The sequence below is a fragment of the Arvicanthis niloticus genome, chromosome 28 (assembly GCF_011762505.2).
Source record: "Arvicanthis niloticus isolate mArvNil1 chromosome 28, mArvNil1.pat.X, whole genome shotgun sequence".
Lineage (NCBI taxonomy): Eukaryota > Metazoa > Chordata > Mammalia > Rodentia > Muridae > Arvicanthis > Arvicanthis niloticus.
Genome location: NC_133436.1, coordinates 13,168,369 through 13,187,290, shown reverse-complemented (window position 1 = coordinate 13,187,290; position 18,922 = coordinate 13,168,369). Strand labels below are relative to the sequence as shown.

The 18,922-nt window shown below is 41.3% G+C and overlaps 1 protein-coding gene and 1 pseudogene across 4 annotated transcripts in view; one reads left to right on the top strand and one right to left on the bottom strand.

Moving 5' to 3' along the window:
* Positions 1-18,922, bottom strand: part of Ipcef1 (interaction protein for cytohesin exchange factors 1) — a 158,217-nt gene that overhangs the window by 115,701 nt on the left and 23,594 nt on the right. The gene's annotated exons all lie outside the window — the stretch shown is intronic.
* Positions 1,387-1,886, top strand: LOC143440100 (transcription factor BTF3 homolog 4 pseudogene; annotated as a pseudogene).

Here is an 18,922-nt window from a genome sequence, read left to right as displayed (position 1 = left end):
AGCAGGCCAGGCTGAGTAAAGAAAGAAGCACAGTGAAAGGGCTGCCAAGTGAAGAGCGTGTGAAGAAGACAAGGAGCTATAAACTGACACTGTGAAGTTTGGCTGCTCTGTTCTTTAGCTCTTTCTCGTGTATCTGAATATCTGTAGCTCTAGAGTCTCTCGTGGTAGAGAATCTTGAGTGGCGTGTCCCAACACTCAGAAGAAAAACAAAAACAAGTTCTCCAGCTATTCTGACCTAAGTGTATGTGACACTTGATGCCAACAATGGGAAAGATAGTGGCAATGACTTAGGGCTCTGGGAAGGGATGTGATGAAGTCAAGAGAGCCTGCGACCAAGCATAGAAAAGAGGGAGGGACTGCACGTAGACGGATGCTAAGAGCATGTTTACAGTGATTTTGTCCTCTACTTTCCCACTTGCCCCAACCCTGTTACATTTTTAAATGTTCGGACCTTCATGAGGCAGGCTCCTGGCCCATCAGGCAATGCGGGGGGGGGGGGGGGGGATTTATGTCCACATGTGACAATCGCTGCACACAAGGCAAGGTGCATTAGACTTGTCTTTACCATATGACCTGACTCTGCCATAAAACTAAAGCACCTCTTAAACCTCTGAAGTTTAATTTGTTTGGATATTCACAAATACATATTTGCCCTCTTGTAAACTTAAAAGTGGAAGAAAAGCCCTCACAAAATGGAACAGAAAGCATGGTCCGCAAATCTGCAAGTAGCCACTCTGTCGTTGTATATGGTCATCTTTGCTGCTTCTGCACCTTGTGGAAATGTGCAGCACAGTAGGACTTGTGTCTACAGTGATTAATCTTAGCTGTCTGAGTGGGTGGGGCTTATGGCTGGTACTTGAGCTGCCTGATGAGTCACATCTGGATACTTTCATCGAATCAGAGACCTGACACTGTACGAGCATTATTCTGTAATCATGGGGCTTAGCCTGGTACGTATGAGCAGTAACGTTCTGGAGAGCAATCCATTCTTACCCAAGCTGTTGAAAGGAGGGCTCACGGTGCAGAGGAAGGTGAAAGTGTTCATTTTCAGTGTTTGGAAACCAATACAAGAAACCCAGAAATACTCTTGAAAGCAAGACCAGTAATATCTTTGAGGTTCAATGAATGGGCTATCTCAAGAATGTCTTTAGTGAACAGTCCTACTTTTTTTTTTTTTTTTCAGAAAAGGACTACATAAGTGGCAGAGGGGAAAGTTTGAATTAAAAATCCACTATTCGGAGGCAGGGCCGTGCCTCCGAATAGTGGGCCTCTCCCGCTGCCACTGCTGCCGCCACCATGGTCTTTCTCTGTCAGCTGAGGCAGCCATCTTGCTCTTGCCTTGTGCTGGTGTTGGAGGGCCCGCCCCGCTGCAGATTTACCAATAGCATGAATCAAGAAAAGTTATCCAAACTTCAAGCTCAGGTCCCGATAGCAGGCAAGGGGACAGCTCACTAAAGAAACTGGCTGTGAACAATATAGCTGGTACTGAAGAGGTGAACACGATTAAAGATGATGGAACGGTTTTTCATTCCAACGATCCCAAAGTCCAAGCTTCCCACTAACAACTTTGCAATTACTAGTCATGCAGAAGCCAAACCAATCGCAGAAATGCTGCCTGGAATATTAAGTCCGCTTGGTGCAGACAGCTAACGAGCCTTAGAAAGTTAGCTGAGCAGTTTCCACGACAAGTATTGGATAGTAAAGCACCCAAACCAGAAGACATTGATGAAGAGGATGGTGATGTTCCAAATCTTGTAGAAAATTTTGATGAAGCATCAAAATATGAAGCTAACTAAAATCCTCTGGGTTTTGGAAGCTGGCATGGACTAGATTTAACAATCAGCTCTGTTGTTCCAAAGTTTTACAGACATGGAGAACATCACCTGTTATTAATTCAGTAATATAAATATTTTGTATATCAATGATGCTGTTTGTTCAACATTTCTCAGTCATTTGATTTTGCATTCCGCAATTCATCCCAGGATCTATCTTCCCAGGATCTATTCTTTTGGTCAAAATATAAAGTTTTGGTACAGTTTGAGGGCGGTTTTTGTTTTGGGGGGAACTTTTGGTATATGTATGTGTGTGGGTATGTGTGTATACAGTGGACAGCAGATTGGATAACAGTTATATCTATCTTATTCCTTCCCCCAATAGAAATAAAGCAAATCTTTACATTTGAAAAAAAATCCACTACTCATAAGAAAATACAGGATTTGTGATCCTACGACTCAATTTTTTACTTTTGGAGAGGGGAGTTCTTGTTTAAAGTCTCACTTTGTAGCCTAGGTTGGCCTTGAACTCATTTAGTAGCCAAGTCTCCAATTTATAATCCTCCTGCCTCCTAAGAACTGTGGTTAGAATCATGCACCAAAACACCTGGCTTTCCAACTGTTTTAAAGAACTATTCAATTTTCATCCAAGATGAAAGTTTTGGGAACACACTAAGTCTGGTTTTCAAAGCTTTCTAATGCACACCCCCTTGACTTAACCATTTCTAAATTTCCTTTTTAAAAAAATGCCCTTTACAATTGATTCATATTTAAAAAAACAAAAAAAAACCCTTAGTGCTTTCAAATGATTTGAAGCTAGAAGCTTAACTTTGCAAGCTGCTCAGGAGTCAGGAGTTGGTAGAGTCACTTCCGTATTCCCAAATCAAAAGGACATCTTTATTTATTCATAGAAGACTGTGCTCAGCTAAAACTGACTCACAAACCCAAGAAGGCCAAAGAAAAGAAAAGCAAAACTTCCTTTTTTAAAAGCAAGAACTGTTCCTATCCCCTTCTTGCAGCAGAGAAAGATACCCAACGGTGTTTCCTAATACCAGTGTTACATATGTGTGCATGCCCAGAATCAGAGATGCAGCATGCTGCTGTAGACAGCTCTCATGGACACTGCTCTTCACCTCCTATAGCTAGGACCAATCCTCCATGAGTGGCTTTTTTTTTTTTTTTTTTTTTTTTTTTTTTTTTTTTTTTTTTAGATTTTATATATGCAAATACACTGTCCTTGTCTTCAGACACACCAGACCCAGGACCTCTGAAAGAGCAATCAGTGGTTTTTTGTTTTGTTTGGTTTTTTTTGTTGTTGTTGTTTTATTTTGGTGTTTTTTTTTTTGTTTTTTTGTTTGTTTGTTTGTTTGTTTGTTTTGGTTTGGTTTTGGTTTTGGTTTTTGGTTTTTTGAGACAGGGTTTCTCTGTGTAGCCCTGGCTGTCCTGGAACTCACTCTGTAGACCAGGCTGGCCTCAAACTCAGAAATCTGCCTGCCTCTGTCTCCCAAGTGCTGGGTGAGCCATCTCTCCAGACGCTGTTTGTTGTGTTTTGTTGTGTTTTGTTTTGTTGTGTTAGTTTTTTTTTTTTTTTTAAGATTTTATATGTGTAAATATACTGTCCCTGTCTTCAAACACACCAGACCCAGGACCTCTGAAAGAGCAGTCAGTGCTCTTAACCACTGAGCCATCTTTCCAGACCCTGTTTGTTGTGTTTTGTTTTGTTTTAATTGGTTGTCAGCCCCAGCACAGCAGGTGGTGAAGCTGAAAGAGGCTGCCCTGCCCATACAACCAGCAAGAGGTTGGCATCTCCACGCCTGCCACTGCCCCCTGGTCTGTGGAGCATGTTTTTACTCAGGCAAAGTAGTCTGGCTTTGTTGTTGTTGTTGTTGTTTTGTTTTGATTTGTTTTGTTTTGTTTTTTTCTTTCTCTCTCTCTCTCTTGAAAATTGTGAGCTTTCTAGGTGATTTTTTTTTTTCAAAAGTCAAATTTTGTGCCTCAATGGTTTATCAAATTCATTGCTTGGCTCAGTTTTCAAAACACGAAGACCCATTTCTCTAAGAGTTTCAGGCAACCAGGGCCAGTGTAGAGTCATGAGCACGTCATTGACTTTCCAAACACCCTTTGCGAGGTGGAAGGCATTTCTGCCATGATGGCTAATTATACCTGTTAGTTTGCTTTAGAATTACCGGGTAGAAAACGTCCGAGGGTATCTACCTGTGAGGAAGTCTCTAAACAGGCTTAACTGAGGCAGGTAGACGCACTCTGCATATGGACAGCGCCCTGCCACAGGCTGAGATCCCAGACTGTATAAAGAGGTTCAATACTCATTTCTCTGTCCGCTGACTGTGGGCACAACATGTGGCCAGTTGCCTTGGGCTTCTGTCATTCCACCTTCCAATCCATGATGGACTGGATCCCAAACCACCAGCCCAAATCAACTGTTTTTTCCTTGATTTTGTCAGGTATTTTTGTGCCTGCAGCAAGGAAGGTAAGGAATGGGCGCGGGTGGTGCACTGTGTTCTTTCCAATGAAAAAAACCGATTGTTTATTTCACTGCCACACATTAAAACACAAAACACTCCTAGCTCGTCTGCTCCTGTGAAGACACCACATCCCGACCCATCCTAGAGGAACCACTGCACTCAGAGCAACAGGTAAGAACCCTCCCCCACAACCCAAGAGCAGCAGCAGGGAGCCTGGGGTACTTAGGACCTACACAAACACTGCCCTCCAGAATACCACTCCCCTTCCACCCCTTGCTTGGCCCTTTCTGCTGGGGCAGACTCCTAGCTGGGCTGCTCCCTTGAAGATACTGACCCATCCCAGAGGAAACACGGTACTCAGAGCAGTGGAGAAGCCACTACACTCATAGAGGCTGAGTAAGCTGGATTCTCAGGAGCTCTAACACAACCAGGATCATAGGACTTCAGGATCCCAGAGACAGCCTGAGTCCCAGGAGCTCTTCCACCCAGGATCTTAGGATCACAGGATCAGAAAGGCACCTGGACTCTGAGGAGTTCAGACACAAGCAAGATAACTGGAGAAACAGCTCCAGTCAAAGACAGTGAGTGCAGGTAGCACTAGAGATAACCAGATGATGAAAGGCAAGCACAAGAATATAAACAACAGAAATGAAGGTTACCTGGAATCATCAGAACCCAGTTTTCCCACTACAGTGAGCCCTGGACACCCCATTACACTGGAAAAGCAGGATTTAGATTTAAAATCACTTCTCATGATGATGAGAGGGGACTTTAAGAAGGACATAAATAACTTCCTTAAAGAAATACAGGAGAACACAGGTAAACAGGTAGAAGCCCTTAAAGAAGAAACACAAAAATCCCTTAAAGAATTGCAAGAAAATACAACCAAACAGGTGAAGGAATTAAACAAAACCATCCAGGATCTAAAAATGGAAGTAGAAACAATAAAGAAATCCCAAAGGAAATCTCTTTCTTAGGTTTTCTACCCTGGAGATAGAAAACCTAGGAAAGAGATCAGGAGTCACAGATGTAAGCATCACCAACAGAATACAAAAGATAAAAGAGAGAATCTCATGTGCAGAAGATACCATGGAAAACATTGACACAACTGTCAAGGAAAATGCAAAATGCAAAAAACTCCTAACCCAAAACATACAGGAAATCCAGGACACAATGAGAAGACCAAACCTAAGGATAATAGGTATAGATGAGAGTGAGGATTCCCAACTTAAAGGGCCAGTAAATATCTTCAACAAAATTATAGAAGAAAACTTCCCTAACCTAAAGAGATGCCCATGAACATACAAGAAGCCTACACAACTCCAAATGCACTAGACCAGAAAAGAAATTCCACCTGTCACATAATAATCAAAACACCAAATGCACAAAACAAAGAAAAAAATATTAAAAGCAGTAAGGGAAAAAGGTCAAGTAACATATAAAGGCAGACCTATAAGAATTACACCAGACTTCTCACCAGAGACTATAAAAGCCAGAAGATCCTAGACTGATATAATACAGACCCTAAGAGAACACAAATGCCAACCCACACTACTGTACCCAGCAAAACATTCAATTACCATACATGAAAAAACCAAGATATTTCATGACAAAACCAGGTTTACACAATATCTTTCCACAAATTCAGCCCTTCAAAGGATAATAGATGGAAAACTCCAATACAAGGAGAAAAACTGCAACCTAGAAATAAAGCAAGAAAGTAATCTTCCAACAAACCCAAAAGAAGATAGCTACACAAACATAATTCTACCAATAATAACAAAAATGACAGGAAGCAACTATTATTTTTCCTTAATATCTCTTAACATCAGTGGACTCAATTCCCCAATAAAAAGACTTAGACTAACAGGCTAGATAAGTAAACAGAACCTAGAATATTGCTGCATACAGGAAATGCACCTCAGTAACAAAGACAGACACTACCTCAGAGTAAAAGGCTGGAAAACAATTTTTCAAGCAAATGATCCCAAGAAACAAGCTGGAGTAGCCATTCTAATATCGAATAAAATCGACTTTCAACCTAAAGTTATCAAAAAAGATAAGGAAGAACACTTCATACACACTAAAGGAAAAATCAACCAAGATGAACTCTCAGTTCTGAATATCTATGCTCCAAATGCAAGGGCACCCACGTTCATAAAAGAAACTTTACTAAAGTTCAAAGCACACATTGTACCTCACACAATAATAGTGGGGGACTTTAACACCCCACTCTCAGAAATAGACAGATCATGGAAACAGAAACTAAACAGAGACATAGTGAAACTAACAGAAGTTATGAACCAAATGAATTTTTCTCAGCACCTCATGGTACCTTCTCCAAAATAGAACAGAATATTGGTCATAAAACAGGCCTCAACAGATATAAAAAGATTGAAATAATCCCTTGCATTCTATCAGATCACCATGGACTAAGGCTGGTCTTCAATAATAACAAAACAAGGGAAAACCCATATACACATGGAAACTGAACAACATTCTACTCAATGATAACATGGTCAAGGAAGAAATAAGAAAAAATTAATGACTTTTTAAAATTTAATAAAAAATAAAGGCTCTTCATACCAAAACTTATGGGACACAAAGAAACCAGTGCTAAGACAAAAACTCATAGCTCTGAGTGCCTACAAAAAGAAACTGGAGTGAGCATACACTAGCAGCTTGACAGCACACCTGAAAGCTCTAGAACAAAAAGAAGCAAATGCACCCAAGAGGAGTAGACGGCAGGAAATAATCAAATTCAGGGCTGAAATCAACCAAGTAGAAACAAAAAGAAATATGCAAAGTATCAACAAAACCAGAAGCTGGTTTTTGAGAAAATCAACAAGATAGATAAACCCTTAGCCAGACTAACCAGAGGGCACAAAGTATCCAAATTAATAAAATCAAAACTGAAAAGGGAGACATAACAACAGAAACTGAGAAAATTCAAAACAATCGTCAGATCCTACTACAAAAGCCTATACTCAACAAAACTAGAAGATGTGGTTGAAATGGACAATTTTCTAGATAGATACCAGGTACCAAATTAAATCAGGAGCAGATAAACCATCTAAATAGTCCCATAACCCCTAAAGAAATAGACGCAGTCATTAAAAGTCTCCCCACAAAAAAAAAAAAAAAAAAAAAAAGCCCAGACAGTTTTAGTGCAGAATTCTAACAGATCTAATACCAATTCTCTTCAAACTATTCCACAGAATAGAAACAGAAGGAACACTACCCAATTCGTTCTACAATTACGCTCATACCTAAACCTCACAAAGACCCAACAAAGAGAGCTTCAGACCAATCTCCCTTATAAATATTGATGCAAAAATACTCAATAAAATTCTTGCAAACCAAATCCAAGAACACATCAAAACAATCATCCATCATGATCAAGTAGGCTTTATCCCAGGAATGCAGGGATGGTTCAATATTCGAAAATTCATCAATGTAATCCACTACATAAATAAACTCAAAGAAAAAAAAACACATGATCATCTCACTAGATGCTGAGAAAGCATTTGACAAAATTCAACATTCCTTCATGGTAAAAGTCCTGGAAAGATCAGGAATTCAAGCCCATACCTAAATATAGTAAAAGCAATATACAACAAGCTAGTCACCATCAAACTAAATGGAGAGAAACTTAAAGCAATCCCACTAAAATCAGGGACTAGACAAGGCTGCCCACTGTCTCCCTACCTATTCAATATAGTACTGGAAGTCCTAGCCAGAGCAATTAGATAACAAAAGGAAGTCAAAGGGATACAAATAGGAAAAGAAGTCAAAATACCACTATTTGCAGATGATATGATAGCAATACTTAAGTGACCCCAAAACTTCTACCAGAGAACTTTTAAGCCTAGTAAACAACTTCAGCAAAGTGGCTGGATGTAAAATTAATTCAAACAAATCAGTAGCCTTCCTCTACTCAAAAGATAAACAGGCTGAGAAAGAAATTAGGAAAATGACACCCTTCACAATAGTCACAAATAATATAAAATACCTTGGTGTGAATCTAACCAAACAAGTGAAAGACCTGTATGACAAGAACTTCAAATCTCTGAAGAAAGAAATCAAAGAAGATATCAGAAGATGGAAAGATCGCCCATGCTCATAGATTGGCAGGATTAATATAGTAAAAAATGGCCAACTTGCCAAAAGCAATCTACAGATTCAATGCAATCCTCATCAAAACTCCAACTCAAGTCTTCATAGAGATAGAAAGAGCAATTTGCAAATTCATCTGGAATAACAACACACACACACACACACACACAAACAGGATAGCGAGAACTATTCTCAACAAAAAAAGAACTTCTAGGGGAATCACCATCCCTGACCTAAAGGTGTACTACACAACAATAGTGATAAAAACTGCATGGTGTTGGTTCAGAGACAGGCAGGAAGATCAATGGAATAGAACTGAAGACACAAAAATGAACCCACACACCTATGGTCACTTGATATTTGACAAAGAAGCTATAACCATCCAGTGGAAAAAGGACAACATTTTCAACAAATTGTGCTGGTTCAACTGGAGGTCAGCATGTACAAAAATGCAAATCAATCCATTCTTATCTCCTGTACAAAGCTCAAGTCCAAGTGGATAAAGGACCTTCACATAAAACCAGATACACTGAAACTAATAGAAGAGAAAGTGGGGAAGACCCTCGAATACCTAGGCACAGGGGAAAATTTCCTAAACAGAACACCAATGGCTTATGCTCTAAGATCAAAAATTGACAAATGGGATCTCATAAAATTGCAAAGCTTCTGTAAAGCAAAGGACACTGTCAATGACAAAACAGCAACCAACAGAAACAAAAAGCAATACCAAATCATATATATATATATATATATATATATATATATATATATATATGTATATATATATATATATTGCTTATGTGTATCAAATATGTGTAGCAAATTATGTATGTGTGTGTGTGTGTGTGTGTGTGTGTGTGTGTGTGTGTGTGTGACATATAAATCTTCCATTTCCCATGAGCTTTGCAAAACAAGACATTTCATGTTCCTTAATAGCTTACTCTTCTCTTACACGGTCAGTAAACACTCCTTTTCGGCAATAACAAAATATAGATAAAAAGTTATAGCTGAATATTTGGTCACATAAACCACAAACAAACAAACAAACAAAAACAATGGTTATGAGCAAGGAATTGGTTTAATGAATGGCCTTGACACCTAACCATGAAGAAAAGGCACAGAGCATCCATCCCAATCCCAAAGCTGTCGTCTCTGTTATCATGCTCCACGTGGAACTGGTTGATAATCAGTAACTCCATAAAGCAAGTTAACTCAGCTACTTACTGAAGCATGTATTTTGTAGTTAATTATTTCGGGGCAGGTACAAAAAGTCCTACCAATTACAGCTAAAATATCTCACTGTGCTGAACAGGTTATTATTGAAATAAGCATGATTTCAGCTATGCCAGTCTCCCAGGCTAAAAATCATTGTACCAAGTGTGGATTATATGGGTTCCTCAGTCTGTCTGCTGGTACTATAACAAAATGCCACAGGTTGGGGAATTTGTAAACCATAGAAGTCTGTTTGTCTCATAAGCTCTGGAAGCTGGAAAGTTCTGGAAGTGGCATGAGATTTTAGTCATAACAACACAAAACACGACACACGTGCACACACAGACTCGAGACGGGAATAATGAATGAAGCCAAACTCATCTTTTTTATCGTAAATCCACATCTGTGAAATCAAACCCATTCCCTAGGACAGCATTAGCACATTCATGAATTTCATGACTAGCTCATCTCCTAAAGGCTCGACTCCTAACACCAACACCAAGAATAATATACATGGAAAGTACATTTACATCATATCACTATGTGTCTATGGTCTTACACAGTTCACCTATGAGCAAGCCCTTGTCTCAAAGAGTTTCAAGTAGTGCTTTTGCAGGTGCATGAGACACTTGCTCTGTTGGAAACCTATGGTAACACCATATCCCTGGAATTGAGACTGAGGTCTTTCCAGAAGAGTATACACCCCTGCTGCCTACAAACTAGGAAACCTGTGGTCTCTGTTACATCGTAAGGAACATGCTGGCCCTCCCTCTATCTGGGCCTTGCCCTCCTCAGCATGTACTGTAAGAACTGATGGGGATGCAGGAAGTCACTGATACAGCAATGATGTCTACATTGTAGAGGTCGTCTCCTGGGGCCAGAGGGACAGACAGTAAGAGCAACGAGAAATCTGAGCTGTATTCTAAGGAGAGTGAGAGTTTCCAGAACCAGAGACTACATGATCCAGGCACTCCTCCAACCCTGAAACATGAGTGTGGTGTTTTTTAAATGTGCCTCTGAGTTTCCTGTTCTCCAGACTGCTGGAGTGTTTTCTTTAATCTGCAGCATAGAATTAGCCACATTCCTGTCTCTGCCAAGAACATTAAATCCAACCGACTGCTTCTCAACCCAAATGATATTATGACCGACATTATTTATGAATTATTTTTAAAGACATATCTATTGCTCTCCTTCCTAGATGCAGACCCTGTGGAAGACCGTGGTCTTTGAAATTACATGCAGAATTCAATGTGGAACATCCTCATTATGGGTTCACGTTAATCTGTAACAAAGTTAGAATCACTAATATTAATTTCAGGGCTTAAGTGCCTACAGGCAGGTAACATTAAAAAAAAAAACTAAGTAAATAAATTTCTTAAAGTCCCAAAAGACATTTTAAGGCACACAGAATTATATCTTTGTTTGGTACTGAGGGGTTGGAGGATGCAATCCCATGACAATAAAAGCACTGTGAATTTCGTTACACCAATAAACCAAATTGGGTCCCCAAGAGCATGCCACAACATAGATAAAAGACAGCTATCTACAAGCTGGGAAGGGAACACTCACCAGAACCCAACTGTGCCAGTGCCCCTCCCCAACCCCACAAACAGGGAGAAACAGATACAGGCTGCAAGAAGGTGCCCTCTAAAGTGTTCTGGTATTTCATCTCAAGCCAACATGAAATAAACTTGTACTTTTCAACAGTGAAACAGTTTCTCATTTGATTGATGTGATCATGAATCTATAGCGAATTATTTCTTACCTTTGACATTAAAGTCTTAGAAACCAAAATCTTAAAAAATAGGAAAAGAAAAGGTTTAGCATTGAGATAGGATCTCGTATATCTAAGGCTGGCCTCAAACTCTCTAGGTAGCCAAGAATAGCCTCAAACTCCTGATCATCCTGCCTGTGCTCCCAAGTGATTAAAGGTGTGCACCACTATGCCCAGCTAGGATTGGCATTTTATCCTATTTCAGTAAAAGCACAGAACTGTTCCATGCAAACTTCACATATTAATCCATTTCAGAGTGTCTCCTCATTTTTATGCTCATCTGTTGTTCTTTTTCTCCACTTGCCTGTAATTTTCTCATACTGACTAAAGTATTTATGGAAGCTGCTCAGATCCTTTCATAAGTAAGCCAGGTTATGAGCAAGAATATAATGAGAGCAGTTGAGCCAGCTCAGCTGGTAAATATTATCTCCATGAAACCTGATTGTTACAGGATATTTGATTATTATACATAGAATACCTAACTGTTATCAAACTATACAAGCTTGGAAAGATTTTGCATTTGTCAGATGTAATTAGATGTGTCCTGTCGAGATACAGTTTGGTGTGCCTCTAAAGGCCTCCATAGATAAGAAAGCCAGAGAATAGAAAGTTCCTTGCCTATGCCAAGTTGCTTGGGAGAGGTCTTGTGGTCTTTGCTCTATGATCTGAGGCAGTCTTCTAGGAAAGAGAGCTAAGGAGCCCTCTTGGGTTTGGAGGTGCTCAAGAGAAAGGTAGGCTAGCTCAGTGGGATGACATAGATAGAAAAAGATTTCTAAAGAGCTGGCAGTTTAATTGTAGAATCGGGCTTGTAAGTAGATATTCCGTCTATAGTTCAGAGACTAAAATTACCTCACTGAGCTAGCAGCTTTTTTACCTCAGTTCCTGCCTCCAGTGTCTTTATTGGCATAAATATTAGATCACTTAAAAGGTTAAATATTACTCCTGATGAACTAAGTTTAATAAACCCAGAACCCATGTGAAGGTACAAGGAGAGATCTGACTCCAAGAAGTACAATCTAACCTCCACAGTGGTACCATGGCATGTGTCCACTCATACCTACCTACCCGCCCCTATATATAGTATATATCACACACTATATATATCATAATTCAAAATGTTATTAAGACTATAAACAAATAAATGGGTGAAATTTTTAGGGGAAAATTAACAAATATGCATAATTATGTTTAAGGTCTCATATATAATGCAGTTGTTTATGAATATTTATGTATATTACATGCATATATTTATGTATATACACATACATGCACTTAAAATTTGCATAAAAATACTCATAACCTCGCATATGTAATTACATTCCAGAGGTCCTTAATACTGGGTTCATGTTTATCCCCAAAGTGTCTGTGAGCAGAATTGAGGAGGTCTATACACTTGGATGAAGAACATATCTTCATAGGCACTAATCTCTTAACAGAAATTTAACATCTTCAGCTGTATATGCGGGCCACAAGCCATGCACCTTAATATGTATTTATTTCCCATTGCAATTCCTGGGACCTCCATTTGCCACTTTGGATATATTCAACTATCTTTTTTTTAGGGGTGGTAATATATATATTAAATTTCATATGTATGCACAGTGCCGGGGGCGATCCTTGCAGCAGGATCTAAGAGTTCCAATCAAGAGACAATATCAATGATTTTCCAAGTCCGTTTAAGACAACAGAGTCTAGCTGCTGCCCTTAGACGTAGATTTCCTCCTTTTTGTTGGTGGGAGCCTGGTGGAAGTGTGGGGAGACACAGTGAGGGCTGAGGGTCCCTTGGGGACAGCATCTTCTTTCAGGGAAGCAGCTCTCTTGACAGGCTGCTCTGATAACTGCTGCTTTACTTTCTGTATCTTTTCGGCTTTCCCAAGGGACTGAGCACAGTCCTTAGGCCTTGGGGTGGCACAGATTTCAGAGGGAGTTGGCACAGCAGGTGTTCCCGAGTCCTCACCCTTGGGAGAAGCACTGTGCTTTGGGACAGAAGCGTCCTTGGAGGGCTTCTAGTTAGGTCCCCGTTGCTTCAGCTTCCCATCCCTCTTCAGGTTCCCAATCACTTCAGCTTTCCCATCAGACTGACTGTCTTCCAGGGGCCTAGCAGACTCTTGGACATTGGGGACGGAAGGTTCAGTGGACAAGCCTGGCCCTTTGGAGATGCCGTTCATCTTCTGGAAGGGCTTCTCGGAATGTTGCCTTCTCACCACCTGCTGCTTTGCCTTTGCAGCCCCGCGGGCTTTCTTGAAGGGCTGGCTACTGTTCTCAGACTTTGGGGTGACCTGATCCTTCAGGTCAGGTTCTGCAGGAGTGGCTGCTTACATGCAACTGTCTTAAGATACTAGACTTTCTACTAGCTTATGCTACTATGTTAATACTAGCTATGTTAATAGAGAAGCCCCTTGCTCTAATTACATTTCTCTTGCTGAGATATAAAAACCCCTGACATAGAGTAAGCCAGGTTTGAGTTCACAATTCCAAGCTATAGGCAGTCAGTGCAAGAAAGATAGGGCAGCAGGAACCTGAAACGGCTAATCCTGTCAAACCCACAGAAAACAGAGGAGAGAGACCAACGCACGAATGCTCAGTGCGCAGCTAGCTTTATCTACTCTTAGACAGTCCAAGACAAAGAAATGGCTCCACCCACTGTCAGGCTGCATCTTACCATGGCCATTAGGGCAACCAAGACAATTCCCTCACAGACACGCCGACGTGCCAACATTATTTATAAAACCCCTCACTGAGACACTGCATCCTAGGCCATTCTAGGTTGGGTCAAGTTGACAGATAGAACTGGTTATCATATATGCTACTATTCCATGGGTTCTTTTATATTTTTATATTATATTTTAGACACATTTCCCATGAAATAAATTGTGGTTTGCCCGATGAATTGAAGGACACTATTCTGAAGAGCCTGTAAGCCCCCATTCATTATAAAGAGCGGAGAAGAAGTTAGGTTTCTGACACACGAAACCATTTAAGTGGCATCATAATAGGTGGCTGGCCACTGTAGTTGAAATCTATACCTAATAGACAAGAGAATGGCAGCTTCACCTATTTATAAATCACGGAAGGCCCCTTAACTAAAGTGAATATATTTGGTGCAGGAGTGTTCTAGCTTCTCTGGTGATAGAAGGCTACACGCAGCCCACAGGCTACAACTTCTATGGCTTCCATTTATACCTGCAGCTTCTGAAGAGGCATGGAAGAGTCCTGCAAAACTTCGCTCAACAATTCTGTTCTCAGAAGAAAGGCAATCCAATTTGGTTCCCTGTTAAAATGTCCCTGAGAAGCTGCACAGCCTTTGAAATCCCTCTCCATATTCTGCCAATTATCTAAGTCCCTTTTTTTTTTTTTTTCCTCCTTTTGTGTGTCAGGCTTCTTTTGCATTTTCATCAGACATTCCTGACACTGTTTAAGCACAATTGTAGTAGGGCAGAAACACGAGGAACTGAAACAAAAGCTGGCAGTGTGATTACACATACACACACACACACACACACACACACAATGGAATAGCATTTAGGTGCTGCTACAGTGGTCTCTGCTGGAACTGGGGCTAGAGACTATGCTTTGTGAATGTGTTGGTGGACATTTAGAAAGGCAGTGTGTATTCATGGTAAGAGCACCCCAGGAAGGTGTGGCCTAGGTCCACCTTCTCCAAGAGTGTCTCGTCTGAGATCCGGAGTAGTAAGGCCTGACTGGAACTGCAGTGTAATGGAGATACAGACTCTCCAAAGGGATCAGCTCACTGGAAAGATCACCCTGCAGGCTCTTGGTTCTCTGTTATATTTACTTTCAGATATAAAGCTATGTTCTGGAGCAGATAGCTTCTCTCAGAGTCTCTTTCCCTGGCTGAGGTTTGGAGTAGTCAGCTTTTCTCCCCCACTCTTCTTCATACCACACTGCCTCCCCTAACCCAGTAGAGCTGTGGTTAGGAGATAGGATCATAGCTAACTGATAATGGGACAGGTGGTTGAGACTTTTGTCAGTACACGCCACCGAGTTTACTAGATGGCTGGGCTCCTATGGTTTGTGGTTCCCCGTCGTCAGTATGTCTCTATTTGTTTGTTGACAGTTTTGCTGAATTGCTGGTTTGCTGGTGTGTTCATGTGTGTTATCAAAAATAAGACTCCATGACACTTGGTTCCCTGTAGAAATCCTCCAGGCAAACCTTACTACCAAGTCTAGACACTGACTCCAGCTTATCCTGGGTTTTGGCTGTCAACAGCCTCCATTGAGTTAAGATCTCCTGAATCTAGTAACTAAAATGTTCACAGCCCTCCAGTCTGCAACCATTAGATATTTCCATCAGAAATCTGGGTCACACTGTCATTTTCAAGAAGAGCCAAAACCACACTCCCCACTTCCTCTTTCGTCTGCCCTTCATCTGTCTCATTCAGCTGTGACCATGCAATATGGACTCGGGACTGTGGATACTCTGGACCCTGCTGCCCCCAGCTATCTGAGGGACTTTGGGGCAACTGCTATTCACCCCAAATCTCAGCTTCCTCATCTATAAAGTGAAATTAATCAATGTAATACCAGACAATAATATATGCAATATGAAACAGTATTTCAAAAGACCGGTCAACATCAGTCCCATGAATTTACCCAGTTGGCATTAGACCCCTTAGTAGGGGCTTAATCATTTGTTTCCTTCATATTTTATCTTTTCTTTTTCTGTTTATAACTCTGCAGCACTCAGATGCCTAGACCACCTTCAACATTGTTATCATTGTCTCAGAATCAAGGAGACCCGGCAGTTACTAGCAAATCTTTTTAACTCTTGTTTGGAACTTGAAAGCAGCAGTGGCTCCTGCTGTCACGTGGTCACCGTAGACGGGTTGGCGTCTTAACACTGAGTTTTTCTGTTTTCTCTGCCTGCTAAGTCATTCCAATTTTTATGACATAACTTTAAGAGAAAGGACACCAAGGTGGCTCATTGACTTCACTTTTACCCATCATTTACTTTTAAAGGAACTAAAAATAGGGCCAGTGACCTGGCGCCAGATGCCTGCGCATGCGCGCATGAGCTCTCTGTTAATGAACCCGTGTTATGGTTCTGAATATTCTTACGTGAGAAGAGTCTCCCTATGCACCGCATCTCCCCTACAGCCTGTACCACACTCTCCGCTGCAAACACACATCAAAACAGACTAAAAAAGCATGTCTGACTGCGCAAAGCCATTTTTCTGTGCTAAAGTGCTATGCTAAGAGCTGACAGCCTGAAAAGGCCACACCTATGTTGAATATTCTGCCTGCTGATTAGCTGATTAGAACATCCTTTTGAGATCTTATACAGCTGAGTATTGCCTACCAAAATCAAAATCATCTTGAGCCGATAAGTCTTAATAGTTATTGATTACCCATCTTTGTATTCTCACCTCGCACCCTTCCTACCATTAGGTAAAACCTTTCGAATGTATTAATTTCTGACAACCCAAAAGCTAAGGCTGTCACCAGGCAGCATCTAAAACCTCTTGAAGGCTTCTCCCTGGCTTGCTGTAAGCCCCTGCCTGATATCCCCACCAGTGCATTTGTTAAATGCATTGATTTACATATTCTGTTATGGAATGTATCAACCTGGGCAAACTGAATCTATCTTCTCAGACAACAATCACTTTTTCTTGGCTCGGAACACACCAACTCTTCCTCTCTTTGGAGGGAGAGCAGAGGTTCTTGTTGACACACTGTGAGACTGCATATTGAGCTATGCTGCATCCCAAGCAGCATTCTCCACTACTCATTAACAAATAGCATCAAGAGGCAAGCAGACACGCCCTTTCCACAAGGATTCCACCACTGAAAAGACAAAAGTCATTTGTGGACTGTCGTTCATGGTTTAAAAATAATTGTCCTGCATGTCTTAGGGGGAAGGCGTGTCGGGAGGAAGTAATCGACTGTGGAAAGAGATGAGAACAGAGTAAGGACCACAAAGGTGAGATGGATTAGCTTAAATGCTTCCCAAGAGACTGTAACCAAGGCTCTATATTTTTTTATTGATCATTTTGTTTACATTTTAAATGATATCCCCCCTTTGGGTTACCCCTCCATAAGCCCCCATCCCATCCCCCCTCTCTCCCCTCTCCTTTGCCTCTATGAGGGTGCTTCTCCACCGACTCACCCATTCCTGTCTCTCAGCTCTAGCACTCCCTTCTCTGGGGCATCAAACCTCCACAGGACCAAGGGCCTCCCCTCCCATTGATGCCAGATAAGGCCATCCTCTGCTACATATGCAGCTGGAACCATGGGTCCCTCCATGTGTACTCTTTGGCTGGTGGTTTAGTCTCTGGGAGCTCTGGATGGTCCTACTAGTTGATATTGTTCTTCCTATGGGGTTGCAATCTCCTTCAGCTCCTTCAGTCTTTTCCCTAGCTCTGCCACTGGGGTCCCTAGGCTCAGTCCAATGGTTGGCTGTGAGTTCTCTGCATCTGTATTGGTCAGGTGCTGATAGAACCTCTCAGGCTCCTGTCAGCAAGCACTTCTTGACATCAGCAATAGTGTTGGGTTTGGTGTCTGCAGATGGGATAGATCCCTAGGTAGGGCAGTCTCTGGGTGGCCTTTCCTCCAGTCTCTGCTCCATTTTTTGTCCCTGTCTTTCCTTTGGACAGAAACATTTCTGGGTTATCAATTTTGAGATGGGTAGGTGGTCCCATTCCTCAGCTGGGGGCTATGCCTATTTACTGAAGATGGTCTCTACAGGTTCTACCTACCCTTTGTTGGGTATTTGCTTAAATCCTTCCCAAGAGACTTTAATAGAGTTTTGGGGTTCAGGTACCCTCTCGATTCCCTGGTGTATGGGACTTTCTAGTGGCTAGCCCCAGTTCCCCATCCCCCATTACCACACATTTCTATTCAATTTCCTGACCCTCTGTACTTCTCTCCTGTTCCTTCCGATACCTGATCCTGCCCCCATTTCCCACCCCCTCCTCTCTCCCTCCCAGGACCCTCCCTTCTTCTACCTCCTGTGATTATTTTGTTCCCCTTTCTATGTAGGACTGAAGCATACACACTTTGGTCTTCCTTCTTCTTAAGCTCCATATGGTTTGTGAGTTATATCATGGGTATTCTGAGCTTTGGGGCTAATATCCACTAATCAGTGAGAACATACTATGTATGTTCTTTTGTGTCTGAGTTATATCACTCAGGATGATATTTTCTAGTTCCATGCATTTGCCTAAGAATTTCATGAAGTCATTATTTTTAATAGCTGAGTAATACTCCATTGTGGAAATGTACCACATTTTCTGTATCCATTCCTCTGTTGAAGGGCATGTAGGTTCTTTCTAGCTTCTGGCTATTATAAATAAGGCTGCTACAAACATAGTGGAGCATGTGTCCTTGTTATATGTTGGAGCATCTTTTGGGTATATGCCCAGGAGTGGTATAGCTGGGTCTTCAGGTAGAACTATTTCCAATTTTCTGAGGAAATGCTAGATTGATTTCAAAAGTAGTTTTACCAGCTTGCAGTCCCACCAGCAATGGAGGAGTGTTCCTCTTTCTCCACATCCTCGCCAGCATCTGCTGTCACCATTTTAATCTTAGCCATTCTGTTGATGTGA